Raw genomic sequence first — 14,705 nt, 5'->3', positions numbered from 1 at the left:
GAAATGTAAGTATAATCCCATCCAAAAACAGCTTGTAGCTGTAAAAAAGTGCGCGTCCAAGTAAAGCAGAGTTAACTGCGACAAAAGGTAATGATATCATAATGCGGCCATGTGTGAGGTGTGCAAGTTGTAAAATTAATATTAGCTAATCAGATAATACAATATTATTGTTAAAGTGTTAATGAGAACTATGTGATGCTCCTAGTTTTTAAGTGTGTGAGCATCTTCATAAATGCCACATAAATTTGATTCTCAATAAAACAATGTGTATAGATTTGCTGATAGCAATAAATAGTTTGAGTTTGGCCGGCCTTTCCTGTGTACGGCAATGCTATGAACAAAGGAAAGGCGGCCAAACTCAAACTGTTTATTGCTATCAGAAAATCTATACACATTGCTTTATTGAGAATCAAATTTATGTGGCATTTATGAAGATGCTCACACACTTAAAAACTAGCAGCATCACATAGTTCTCATTAACACTTTAACAATAATATTGTATTATCATGATTAGCTAATATTAATTTTACAACTTGCACACATCACACATGGCCGCATTATGATATCATTACTTTTTGTCGCAGTTAACTCTGCTTTACTTGGACGCGCACTTTTTACAGCTACAAGCTGTTTTTGGATGGGATTTCAATACTTTTTGTTAGAGTAAGCATATACTGTTGAAAACAATAGGTGAGTTTCCATGGTTTTGACAGAAACTCCAGATTACAGCGATAGAATATTAAAATACAACTGTAATTTTAGTGGCATGCAACAGCAGTCAACTAACACTAGTAAACCCTTAGTAACACTTTGCCTTTAATCTTGTACTGCATCAAGATACTCTAATAGAGCAGTCACAAAACAGCTGTAACACAGCAATCAATATTACAGCATATTTACAACTTCTGCCTAACACTGGATTGTATAGTTTAAATCACTAGCTACTTACAGACTTTACAATATAAAAATACAGCACTTGTAGAAACATGACTGTTCTGTTAGAGTCATTGACTGCTCTATTAGAGTATCTCGATCTGCTTCAAGCATTGACTAATTCAAGCGGAGAAACCACGCCTTTGCAATAGGAACTCTTGTGAAATAAGAATAGTAGAGAAATGGCAAGTATGTACAGAGACAATAGAGGGGCGCGTAATTATGTCCTGTTGTAAATAAACGCCGTTAAAATTTATATTACTATTATTATTATTAATTATCTGATTTGTCAAAAAAGACAGGGTGACACCAAAAAGCAGAGCCTGTACAAGGGTGTTTCCCTAGAAGATACAAAACCAAAAACGGAGGGGACAAATACAGAGAAAACACAGCTACAAAAACCAAGAAAGAACACATACACATATAAATTAAATACAACAGTTTATACACAGCTTGGTGAAACTTAGATGAGCTGAAATCAAATACATTACACGATAGAGTGTTCCATAAGAAAACAATGTTCACAAAGAAAGAATGTCTATAAGAATTGATAGAAGACTGTAGCGGAACAAGGGTGAGAGGATGTGCTCGGGTACAAGATGTATTGAAATTAAAGTAATTTGATAGCTTCAAAGAATCGTACCTACCTTTTAGGATGTCATAAAGCATAGCCACGCTCAAATAATTCCTTCGAGATGACAGTGTTGGCCAGTCTAACTCTTGTAAACAAGCATTAGAAGATTTATTCCAACACTTATGTAATGGTGACCAACGACCTCCACAGGCCCAACGTGCAGCACGTCATTGGATAGATTCTACTAAATAAATGCACCAGAATACGCTGTGATCTTTGAGAGGCTGTTGTCTCATTGCTTGCCTTTTCGTGTAGAAGGGATTTAGTGTTACTGAGACACAATTGGTGAGTTTAACTATACATGTATTTGTATTGTAAAATTTAACTGTAAAAAGGCGATTAGCGCATACCGGCATGATAAAACATGTGTTTGTATCTCGGTTTGTACAGTAGAGTCTCTCACGATTATTAGAGATAGAGTGGTAACACCTGACGTCACAGTCATTACATAATCACTTCCCCGGGGCAGAAAATGTACGCATACCATTGGGGCACGAGTTTACTTTGCCTGAGGTTTGTTGAGACTGTCTTTCTAAATAAAATCACGTTGTCAGGAACAAAGAAGAGAGTAGTATAACAGATGTTTAAGTAGTGCAGGTTAGTTTGATCTGTGCTGGGCTAGTTATGGCTGATAATTGCGTGGGAAGCCATTTTATTCTTTTAACCTGGGTAAAACCAACCTGACAACAAGATTGGGGAGAGTTTGTTTCTGTGCCCACTGTGAGCATTTATTATTGATTTATATTATTATCAAAGCTTCTAGCTACCTTTTAAACCAACCTGATGCCCAAGTGATGTTTTTCATCATGTTTCTCATCTATGTCCTGAGTAAGTTTCATGCCGAATGGAGCACCAGAAGCCAAGTTGCAGACTCTTGAAGGTGCTCCGCCATTGAATTTGCCCCACTTTTTGCCCCGCGGAAGTTGCAGTTACACATTTTAATGTAATTTCGTGACGTAAAAGTTTAATTTCGTGACGTAAAAGTTATCGCTCTATTGGACCAGGGTAAAAATTTTACTGCTACATTTAGAGGTTGTAGCATTTGTATATCTTAGTATCTTAATAAATAATCCTCCATGATCACTAATCACTAATAGTACAGTGAAAACTGGTCATTATTCAGTTACAGACAAAATTTTCTGACCTAGCTTATTAAGGAGGTGGCTACATTTTGCGGCCTTAAAATGGTAAGAAGCATGCTGTTCTAACTGGCTATAGAGATGGATCTAGTGTGAACAGTGTATGAGACAGTGAGTACCGGCAGCAAGGGGGCAGCCAATCTGTTAGAGCACCAAAGACACTGCTTCAGACATAGGCAGTTGGCTGTCAGCCCAACATGTAAAAATTTTCACTTTTGGTCCTTATAAGTGAAAGTGATGAAGTCATTATCCATAGGATATTATATTATATTTTTCAGAGTATCCCTTCAGTTCTACTATATAGTAGCCAAGCATAAGATGAACATAACACAGCATTCCAGTGGTTTAGTGGTGACCACAACACTGCCTGAGTTAAACTGGTGAGATTTGAGACTACCAGAAGCCCTGGAATGCCTTGAACACATGAAATACCAAATAGCTAATGCCTGGCTTTCATCCACAGTGGACCTGTCTTGGTGGCCACTTGTACAGAAGGGGAACAGCTGCCACACAGTCTTGCGAGCAAAACAGTTGCCATACCCTTAATTATCAATTTTTAAAATTTTGAGCAAAATTGTGTGTGCGAGCGAGTGCGATGTTGTGCTTTGACAGTGCCGTGTATATGGTAGCCATATCAGATACTGCCTAGCAGTGACACATCATCAGTATTTAAGTCATAATGTGTTACTTTATCATCCATCTAAATACTATCTAATCAAAAACAGCCAAGCTGTAAAAAAAGGAGTGCGGCCCTTGAAAAGGCTATGGTGAAAAAAGATGTGAAATCCAAGGTGGCGGCCAAGAAATGGCTGTGATGGTGGGTTAATGGTAAAAATTTTAATAACGACAATTTAGGTGAATTTGGTGCCGCTTGGTCAATTGGCACAAAATTCACCGGAATTGTCGTTATTAAAATTTTTACCATTAACCTACCATCACAGCCATTTCTTGGCCGCCACCTTGGATTTCACATCTTTTTTCACTATAGCCTTTTCAAGGGCCGCACTCCTTTTTTTACAGCTTGGCTGTTTTTGATTAGATTTCACTTCTTTTTGTATTTGTATACCCTAAAGCTGGCCTATGGCCAGCTTTGGGACTTTTTAACCTATATATTTTTCTTTACCACAGGAAAAAGAAAAAGATGAAGCAGATTTTATAAATACTTTAACTCATTCTGATTTTATCAGTAAATGTACAAATTATATATATAAAGCATATATCAAGAGTTCATTATATTATTATGAACTCTTGCATATCAAGACACACGATAGTGTGTCGTGCGGCCCAAGAAGCCGGCGCGTAACACCCGTGAGTATATTGACAGGAAGAAAGAAAACGCAATTTTCGCACCTCCGTAGCTCTGTGCTTCCTTGATGAAACAAGACGATTTTTGCTGTGTACATTCCCTCCAACTGCAGCACTCCACATTCCAAATTTAAGCGAAATCGCTTCGCGCGTTCCCGAGATATGCGACTTCAAAAATTGGCTCAGTTTCTTCGTTTTTTTTTTCTTCTTATTTTTCTTTTTCTTGTCGCACACTTACAAAAACTGCTATAAAACGCGAACGCGTTATCCGATTGCCTTGAAATTTGGCACACAGAAGGGGGATATAAAGGCGCATCTCGGTACCAACTTTGGCTGGAATACAATAAACAGGCAAAGAGTTATGAGCGATTATTAACGAAAAATAACACCAATATGTTGTCACGCCTACAGGGTAAACCGCGTATGGGAAGAAGCTGAAAATCGGTGGGTGAATAGGTTAACTATTGAACCTCAAACCTTTTGTGGTTTGAAAGAAATCGAGCTAAAAACCAGGAAGATACAACGAAAAAAGCAACAGTGTGTAACAATTACGCAATCGAGATCAGCTAATAAAAAAACGACTGCTTGCCACGCCTACCAGATAAACCGCTTAGGGTAATGCTTTGAAAATCGTTGTACAGATGTAGTAATCATCTTAGAAAGGCTCATCAATGGTGTAGAAGAATCAGACTTAAAGCCACGGAGTTATAACACGAAATCCAACTTGGTGCGGCAAGTGCGAGATCGAGATACTCTAATAGAGCAGTCATCCTAATAGAGCAGTCACCCTGAAGAGAATTCAAGAGATAAGCTAGAAATAAGAAACCTGTATAGAGATCAGCTACACACAAGTCACCCTGTAGAGAGATCAGCTAGAAGAAGTTACCTTGTAGGGAGTTCATGCAACTATGGAAAGAGATAGTTCAGCTGGAAAAAATCACCTTGTAGAGTTCAGCTACAAAGAAACCACCATGTAGAGAGTTCAGCTACAAACAAATCGCCCTGTGGAGAGATCAATAGAAGAAGTTACCTTGCAAAGAGTTCAGCTACAAAGAAACCATCATGTAGAGAGTTCAGCTACAAACAAATCTCCCTGTAGAGAGATCAGCTAGAAGAAGTTACCTTGTAGAGAGTTCGGTTTCAAACAAATCACACTGTAGAAAGATCAGCTAGAAGAGGTCACCTTGTAGAGAGTTCAGTTACAAAAAAACCACCATGTAGAGAGCTCAGCTACAAACTAGTGACCTTGTAGAGACATCAGCTAGAAGAAGGTACCTTGTAGAGAGTTCAGCTACAAAGAAACCATTCTTTAAAGAGCTCAGCTGCAAACAAATCACCTGTAAAGAATTCAGCTACAAATAAATCACCCTGTAGAAAGATGAGCTAGAAAAAGTTACCTTGTAGAGAGTTCAGTTACAAAGAAACCACCATGTAGAGAATTCAGCTACAAACTAGTGACCCTGTAAAGACATCAGCTAGAAGAAGTTACCTTGAGAGAGTTCAGCTACAAAGAAACCATTATTTAAAGAGCTCAGCTGCAAACAAATCACCAATACAGAATTCAGCCACAAACAAATCACCATGTAGAGAGATCAGCTAGAAGAAGTTAACTTGTAGAGAGTTCAGCTACAAAGAAACCATCATTTAGAGAGTTCAGCTTCAAACAAATCACCTGTAGAGAGTTCAGCTACAAACAAATCTCCCTGTAGAGAGATCAGCTAGAAGAAGTTACCTTGTAGATCGTTCAGCTACAAACAAATCACCCTGTAGAGAGATCAGCTAGAAGAAGTTACCTTGTAGAGAGTTCAGCTACAAACAAATCACCCTGTAGAGAGATCAGCTAGAAGAAGTTACCTTGTAGAGAGTTCAGCTACAAAGAAACCACCATGTAGAGAGTTCAGCTGCAAAGAAATCACCCTGTATAAAATTCTGCCACGAACAAATTGCCCTGTAGAGAGATCAGCTAGAAGAAATTACTTTGTAGAGAGTTCAGCTACAAAGAAACCACCATGTAGAGAGTTCAGCTGCAAACAAATCACCCTGTAGAAAATACAGCCACAAACAAATTGCCCTGTAGAAAGATCAGTTAGAAGAAGTTACCTTTTAGAGAGTTCAGCTACAAAGAAACCACCCTGTAGAGAGATCAGCTAGAAGAAGTTACCTTGTAGATCGTTCAGCTACAAATAAATCATCCTGTAGAGAGATCAGCTAGAAGAAGTTACCTTGTAGAGAGTTCAGCTACAAAGAAACCACCATGTAGAGAGTTCTGCAGCTGCAAAGAAATCACCCTGTAGAAAATTCTGCCAAAAACAAATTGCCCTGTAGAAAGATCAGTTAGAAGAAGTTACCTTTTAGAGAGTTCAGCTACAAAGAAACCATTCTGTAAAGAGCTCAGCTGCAAACAAATCACCTGTACAGAATTCATCTACAAACAAATCACCCTGTAGAGAGATCAGCTAGAAGAAGTTAACTTGTAGAGAGTTCAGCTACAACGAAACCATCATTTAGAAAGTTCAGCTTCAAACAAATCACCTGTAGAGAGTTCGGTTACAAACAAATCTCCCTGTAGAGAGATCAGCTAGAAGAAGTTACCTTGTAGAGAGTGAAGCTACAAACAAATCACCCTATTGAAAGATCAGCTAGAAGAAGTCAACTTGTAGAAAGTTCAGTTACAAAGAAACCACCATGTAGAGAGTTCAGCTACAAACTAGCCACCTTGTAGAGACATCAGCTAGAAAAGTTACCTTGTAGAGAGTTCAGCTACAAAGAAACCATTCTGTAAAGAGCTCAGCTGCAAACAAATCACCCTGTAGAGAGATCAGCTAGAAGATATTACCTTGTAGATAGTTCAGCTACAAACAAATCACTCTGTAGAAAGATCAGTTAGAAGAAGTTACCTTTTAGAGAGTTCAGCTACAAAGAAACCATTTTGTAAAGAGCTCAGCTGCAAACAAATCACCTGTACAGAATTCAGCTACAAACAAATCACCCTGTAGAGAGATCAGCTAGAAGAAATTACCTTGTAGATAGTTCAGCTACAAACAAATCACGCTGTAGATAGATCAGTTAGAAGAAGTTACTTTGTAGAGAGTTCAGCTACAAAGAAACCATTTTGTAAAGAGCTCAGCTGCAAACACATCGCCTGTACAGAATTCAGCTACAAACAAATCACCCTGTAGAGAGATCAGCTAGAAGAAGTTACCTTGTAGATAGTTCAGCTACAAACAAATCTCCCTGTAGAGAGTTCAGCTACAAAGAAACCATCATGTGGAGAGTTCAGCTGCAAAGAAATCACCACTGCCCAAATTTCAAGGCAATAGCTCTTTCCAATCTGAAGTTATCAATTGTCAAAGTTGGCAAATTGGATGTGTGTGGAAGGCCCCTTTTTGCAAATCCGGTCACATATGTATTATATATATAATTTGTACATTTACTGATAAAATATTTAAAGTATATCTACTTCATCTTTACTTCTTCCTGTAGTAAAGAAAAAAAAACATAGGTTAAAAAAGTCCCAAAGCTGGCCATAGGCCGGCTTTGGGGTATACAAATACAAAAAGAAATGAAATCTAATCCAAAACAGCCAAGCTGTAAAAAAAGTGTGTGGCCCTCAGAAAGGCTATGGTGAAAAAAGATGTGAAATCCAAGGTGGCGGCCAAGAAATGGCTGTGATGGTAGGTTAATGGTAAAAATTTTAATAACGACAATTCAGGTGAATTTTTGTGCCGCTTCACAAAATTTACCTGAATTGTCATTATTAAATTTTTTACCATTAACCTACCATCACAGCCATTTCTTGGCCGCCACCTTGGATTTCACATCTTTTTTCACCATAGCCTTTCTGAGGGCCGCGCACTTTTTTTACAGCTTGGCTGTTTTGGATTAGATATTTATTACATGTCAATTAATCCCCACAGGATAATTTGCAGCTGATCTCTCTACTGGGTGACTTGAAATGTAGCTGAAATCTCTACAGGATGATCTGCTTGTATGTAGATGAGCTCTTTACAGGATTCTCTCTACAGGGTGACTTGACTCTAGCTGAACTTTCTGCAGGGCTATCTGTTTGTAGTTGAATTCTCTACAGGGTGATTTGTTTGCAGCTGAACTCTCTACAAGGTAACTTCTTCTAGCTGATCTGTCTACAGGGTGACTTGTTTCTAGCTGGTCTCTCTACAGGGAGATTTGTTTGTAGCTGAATTCTCTACAGGGTGATTTGTTTGCAGCTGAACTCTCTACATGGTGGTTGCTATAATTTGTAGCTGAACTCTCTAAAAGGTGACTTCTTATAGCTGAACTCTCTACAGGGTGATCATTTCATAGCTGAACTCTCTACAGGATGATTTGTTTGCAGCTGAACTCTCTACATGATGATTTCTTTGTAGCTGAACTCTCTACAGGGTGATTTGTTTGTAGCTGAAATCCCTACAGGTGATTTGTTTGTAGCTGAACTCTCTACAAGGTGATACTTCTAGGTGATCTCTCTACAGGATGACTTGTTTCTAACTGAACTCCCAACAGAGTGATCTGTCCATAGCTGAACTTTCTGCTGGGTGATTTGTTTGCAGCTGAACTCTCTACATGAGAGTTTCATTGTAGCTGAACTCTCTACAATGTGACTTCTTCTAACTGAACTCTCTAAAGGGTGACTTGTTTCTAGCTGATCTCTCTACAGGGTGACTTGTTTCTAGCTGAACTCTCTAGAGGTAATTTGTTTGCAGCTGAACTCTCTACATGGTGGTTTCTTTGTAGCTGAACTCTCTACAAGGTAACTTCTTCTAGCTGATAATTTTACAGGGCATATGTGTTTGTACTGTAGCTGAGTTCTCTACAGGGTGATTTGTTTGCAGCTGAACTCTCTACAATGTGACTTCTTCTAGCTGAACTCTCTACAGGGTGACTTGTTTCTAGCTGATCTCTCTACAGGGTGACTTGTTTCTAGCGGAACTCTCTACAGGTGATTTGTTTGCAGCTGAACTCTCTACATGGTGGTTTCTTTGTAGCTGAACTCTCTATAAGGTGACTTCTTCTAGCTGATCTCTCTACAGGGTGATTTGTTTGTAGATGAAACTCTCTACAGGTGATTTGTTTGTAGCTGAACTCTCTACAAGGTGATACTTCTAGCTGAACTCTCTACAGGGTGACTTGTTTCTAGCTGATCTCTCTGCAGGGTGATCTGTTCATAGCTGAACTTTCTACAGGGTGATTTGTTTGTAGCTGAACTCTCTACATGGTAGTTTCTTTGTAGCTGAATTCTCTACAATGTGACTTCTTCTAGCTGAACTCTCTACAAGGTGACTTGTTTTCTAGCTGATCTCTCTACAGGGTGACTTGTTTCTAGCTGAACTCTCTACAGGTGATTTGTTTGTAGCTGAACTCTCTACATGATGGTTTTGTTGTAGCTGAACTCCCTACAAAGTAACTTCTTCTAGCTGATCTTTTTACAGGGCATATTTGTTTGTAGCTGAGTTCTCTACAGGGTGATTTGTTTGCAGCTGAACTCTCTATAGGGTGACTTGTTTCTAGCTGCACTCTCTACAGGTGATTTGTTTGCAGCTGAACTCTGGTTTCTTTGTAGCTGAACTCTGGTTTCTTTGTAGCTGAACTCTCTACAAGGTAACTTCTTCTAGCTGATCTTTTTACAGGGCATATTTGTTTGTAGCTGAGTTCTCTACAGGGTGATTTGTTTGCAGCTGAACTCTCTACATGGAAGTTTCATTGTAACTGAACTCTCTACAATGTAACTTCTTCTAGCTGAACTCTCTACAGGGTGACTTGTTTCTAGCTGATCTCTCTACAGGGTGACTTGTTTCTAGCTGAACTCTCTACAGGTGATATTTTGCAGCTGAACTCTGGTTTCTTTGTAGCTGAACTCTCTACAGGGTAAATTCTTCTAGCTGATCTTTCTACAGGGTGATTTGTTTGTAGCTGAATTCTCTACAGGGTGATTTACTTGCAGCTGAACTCTCTACAAGGTGACTTCTTCTAGCTGAACTCTCTACAGAGTGATTGATTTTTTTTGCAGCTGAACTCTCTACATGGTGGTAGCTTTGTAGCTGAACTCTCTAAAAGGTGACTTATTCTAGCTGAACTCTCTACAGGGTGATCTTTTCATAGCTGAACTCTCTACAGGATGATTTGTTTGCAGCTGAACTCTCTACATGATGATTTCATTGTAGCTGAACTCTCTACAGGGTGATTTGTTTGTAGCTGAACTCCCTACAAGGTAACTTCTTCTAGCTGATCTATCTACAGGGCAATATATTTGTAGCTGAGTTCTCTACAGGGTGATTTGTTTGCAGCTGAACTCTCTACATGGTGGTTTCTTTGTAGCTGAACTCTCTACAAGGTAACTTCTTCTAGCTGATCTTTCTACAGGGTGATTTGTTTGCAGCTGAATTCTCTACAGGGTGATTTATTTGCAGCTGAACTCTCTACAAGGTGACTTTTTCTAGCTGAACTCTCTACAGAGTGATTGATTTTTTTGCAGCTGAACTCTCTACATTGTGGTTTCTTTGTAACTGAACTCTCTACAGTGTGATTTGTTTGTAGCTGAACTCTCTACAGGGTGATCTGTTCGTAGCTGAACTCCCTACAAGGTAACTTCTTCTAGCTGATCTTTCTACAGGGCGATTTGTTTGTAGCTGAGTTCTCTACAGGGTGATTTGTTTGCAGCTGAACTCTCTACATGGTAGTTTCTTTGTAGCTGAACTCTCTACAATGTGACTTCTTCTAGCTGAACTCTCTACAGGGTGACTTGTTTCTAGCTGATCTCTCTACAGGGTGACTTGTTTCTAGCTGAACTCTCTACAGGGATTTGTTTGCAGCTGAACTCTCTACAAGGTAACTTCTTCTACCTGATCTTTCTACAGGGTGATTTGTTTGTAGCTGAATTCTCTACAGGGTGACTTGTTTCTAGCTGATCTATGTACAGGGTGACTTGTTCCTGCTGAACTCTCTACAGGTGATTTGTTTGCAGCTGAACTCTCTTACATGGTGGTTTCTTTGTAGCTGAACTCTCTACAAGGTTACTTGATCTCTCTACAACATGACTTGTTTCTAACTGAACTCTCTACAGTGTGATCTGTTCATAGCAGAAATTTCTACTGGGTGATTTGTTTGTAGCTGAACACTTTGCATGATTGTTTCTTTGTAACTGAACTCTCTACAAGGTAACTTCTTCTAGCTGATCTCTCTACAGGGCAATTTGTTTAAGCTGAACTCTCTACATGATGGTTTCTTTGTAGCTGAACTCTCTATTAGGTACCTTCTTCTGGCTGATCTGACTACAGGATGACTTGTTTGTAACTGAATTCCCCTACAGAATAATTTACAATGTAATATAATTGAGTAAATTATAAATGCAGCTGAATGCTTTATTAGGGTGACTGTTCTATTGGAGTATCACAATCTCGCATTTGCTACACGTAGTTGCCTTTCGAATCATAACTCAGTGGTTTGTAATCCAATTCTTCTGTACTACTGCAAGGACTTTCTATGATGATTATTCCAGCTACATACTGATTTTCAGCTCATTGCTCTAAGCTGTTTGCCTGATAGACACGAAAACTAATAGTTTTTTATTCATAAAAATCGATTGCATAATTTTGACACAGGTTGGATTTTGTGTCATATCTCCGTGGTCTTTATCCTGATTCCTTTCAAACCACAAAAAGGCACTCCTACGATTGTTGCTCCATCTACATAGCAATTTTCAACTGATTCCTCAAAGGGGTTTACCCTGTAGGCGTGACAGACCTTCGACCTTATTTTACGCAAATAATCGGTCATAACTCCGTGAATGTTCATCGGATTCCTACCACTATCGATATACAGATCCGCCTTAATGAGCCCTTTAAGTGTGCCAAATTTCAGCCCAATCCGAGCACGCATTCGTGTTTTATGGCGGATTTTGCGAAGTGTGCGAAATGAAGAAGTAGAAGAAAAAAAACGAAGAAATTAAAACGAAATTTTGTTCGCTCGTATCTCAGAAATGGCTAGAGCGATTTTCTTCAAATTTGGTATGTAGACTCCCCTTACTGGCCGGCACCTCTCTAGCAAATTTGGTTCCAATCGGATAAGGGATCACAGAGCTACATAGGTGTGAAAATAACGTTTTCTTTCTTCCTGTTAATATACTCAGGGGTGGCATGCCAGCTTCTTGGGCCGCACGACACACTACCGTGTGTCTTGATCCCTGAATGTGTCATTTTGTGTACAGAGCAATCTGCCACAAGAAGTGACCTGAGTAAGGTTTCAGCGTATTATTGTTAACCATTAATATTGTTCACCATTGTTAACCATATGTATAGTGAAACCTCACTTAGTGTCCACCTCTTCAATAAGACCACCTCATTATATTGGCCACCTATAGAAGGTTCAAAATATAGATAAACAGTAGTTTATGACCTCATTAATAAGGCCACCTTGTTATTCAGGCCAAATTTTTTTTGGTCCCAGAGCTGGCCCTATAAATGAGGTTTCACTATATTTATGTGCATTTTTATTTTTTGGAACTTTTCTTCAGTTTACTGATGGGCACTATGAAGCATTGTTGACTGGTCTGTACATAATGTGGTGACTTGAAATGCTAAAACGGTACGTAGCATGTCTTGTATGCACATGTTGTAATGTGTTGTAATGTGTCCACACATCTTAGAAATAATTACAACTGTATTCTCTATAAATACTCAGTTCCATTGTTCCACTGGGTCATAAGTGGGTTGAGTATGGATCATCCATGACATTTGGGTCACATTTGTCCTGGCCAAGTGGATCTCATCCACTGACAGAACATACAAGATTGGATCACTGCATAAATTACGATGGAACTTGTTTATTGCCACCTTCACTCAATAAGCAGGTAGTAGTATATAAATTCTCAATTTGGAATTGGCTTTTCAAGAGAAGCTGTATTTCTATACTGGTGGCCCAATAAGACAGGTTGTACTGATGGAGTGTACATACTAGAGATGCAACAATATCCTCCACTTAGTGTCGTTTGATAGTGATACAATGGAGACTATGTATTGTTGTAAACTATACTATTATATTGCAACTCTAGCACATCATGCGGCCCAAGAAGCCGGCGCGCCACACCGTGAGTATATTGACAGGAAGAAAGAAAACGTCATTTTCACACTTTTGTATCTCGGTGATAGCTTATCCGATTGAAACCAAATTTGCTGCAGAGTTGCTCGCCAGCTAGGGAAGTCTACATTCCAAATTTGAAGGAAATCACTCAAGCCATTTCCGAGATATGAGCGGCCAATGTTTCGTTTTTTTTTTCTTCTTCGTCTTTTCGCACACTTGCAAAAATTGCTATAAAACGCAAACTCGTGCTCCAATCGCCTTGAAATTTGGCACACAGAAAGGGAGTCCAAAGGCGCATCCTAGCATCAAATTTGGTGCACATCCGATGAATGGTTCAGGAGTTATGACCGATTATTCACCTAAAACAAGATCGATTTGTTGTCACGCCTACAGGGTAAACCGCTTCATGGAATGAGCTGAAAATTGCTATGTAGATGGAATAACCATCGTAGGAGTGCCTTTTGGTGGTTTGAAAGGAATCGAGATTAAGACCATGGAGATATGACACAAAACCCAACCTGTGTCACAATTACGCGATCGATTTTTAGTAATAAAAAAGTATTAGTTTTTACGCCTACTAGGCAAACCGCTTAGAGCAATGAGCTGAAAATCGGTGTATAGCTGGAATAATCTTCATAGAAAGTCCTTGCAGTAGTATAGAAGAATTGGATTACAAACCACTGAGTTATGATTCGAAAGCCAACTCTGTGTAGCAAATGCGATATCGAGATACTCTAATAGAACAGTCACCCTAATAGAGCATTCAGCTAATTTATTTACTCCATTACAGAATTCTATTACATTACAAGTTATTCTGTAGGGACTTCAGCTGCAAACAGTTAATCTTAAAGACAGTTCAGCAAGAAGCAAGTCACCCTGTGGAGAATTAAGCTACAATTATATCACTGTAGAGATTCAGAACATTACAAGTCACACTGAAGAGAGTTCAGCTATAAACAAGTCATGCGCCCTGTAGAGAGTTCACCTACAATTAAATCACTCTCTAGAGAATTCAGCTACACACAAATCACTGTGGAGAGAGTTCAGCTACAAACAAATTATCCTGTAGAGAGATCAGCTACAAACAAAACACTTTGCAGAGAGTTCAGCTACAAACAAATCAATCTTTAGAGTGATCAGCAACAAACAAATCAACTTGTAGAGAGATCAGCTAGAAACAAATCAACCTGCAGAGAGATCAGCTACAAACAAATCAGCTTGTAGAGAGATCAGTTACACACAAATCAACCTGTAGAGAGATAAGCTAGAAACAAATCACCCTGTAGAGAGTTCAGCTAAAACAAATCAACCTGCAGAGAGATCAGCTACAAACATATCACCTTATAAACAGTTCAGCTACAAACAAATTACCCTGTAGAGAGATCGACTACAAACAAATCAACTTGCAGAGAGATCAGCTACACACAGATCAACTTGTAGAGAGATCAGCTAGAAACAAATCACCCTGTAGAGAGTTCAGCTAGAAGAGGTCACCTTGTAGAGAGTTCAGCTACAAGAAACCATCATGTGGAGAGTTCAGCTACAAACAAATCACCCTGTACAGGGGCGGATCCAGAGTTTGAAAAGAGGGGGGCACCTTT

The 14,705-nt window shown here is 39.1% G+C and overlaps 1 protein-coding gene across 1 annotated transcript in view; it reads right to left on the bottom strand.

Annotated features, from left to right (window-relative positions):
• Window positions 1-14,705, bottom strand: part of LOC136264970 (uncharacterized) — an 88,700-nt gene that overhangs the window by 33,486 nt on the left and 40,509 nt on the right. The gene's annotated exons all lie outside the window — the stretch shown is intronic.

This window comes from Dysidea avara, chromosome 1 (assembly GCF_963678975.1).
Source record: "Dysidea avara chromosome 1, odDysAvar1.4, whole genome shotgun sequence".
Taxonomy (NCBI): domain Eukaryota; kingdom Metazoa; phylum Porifera; class Demospongiae; order Dictyoceratida; family Dysideidae; genus Dysidea; species Dysidea avara.
This window is presented reverse-complemented; position numbering and strand designations above follow the sequence as displayed.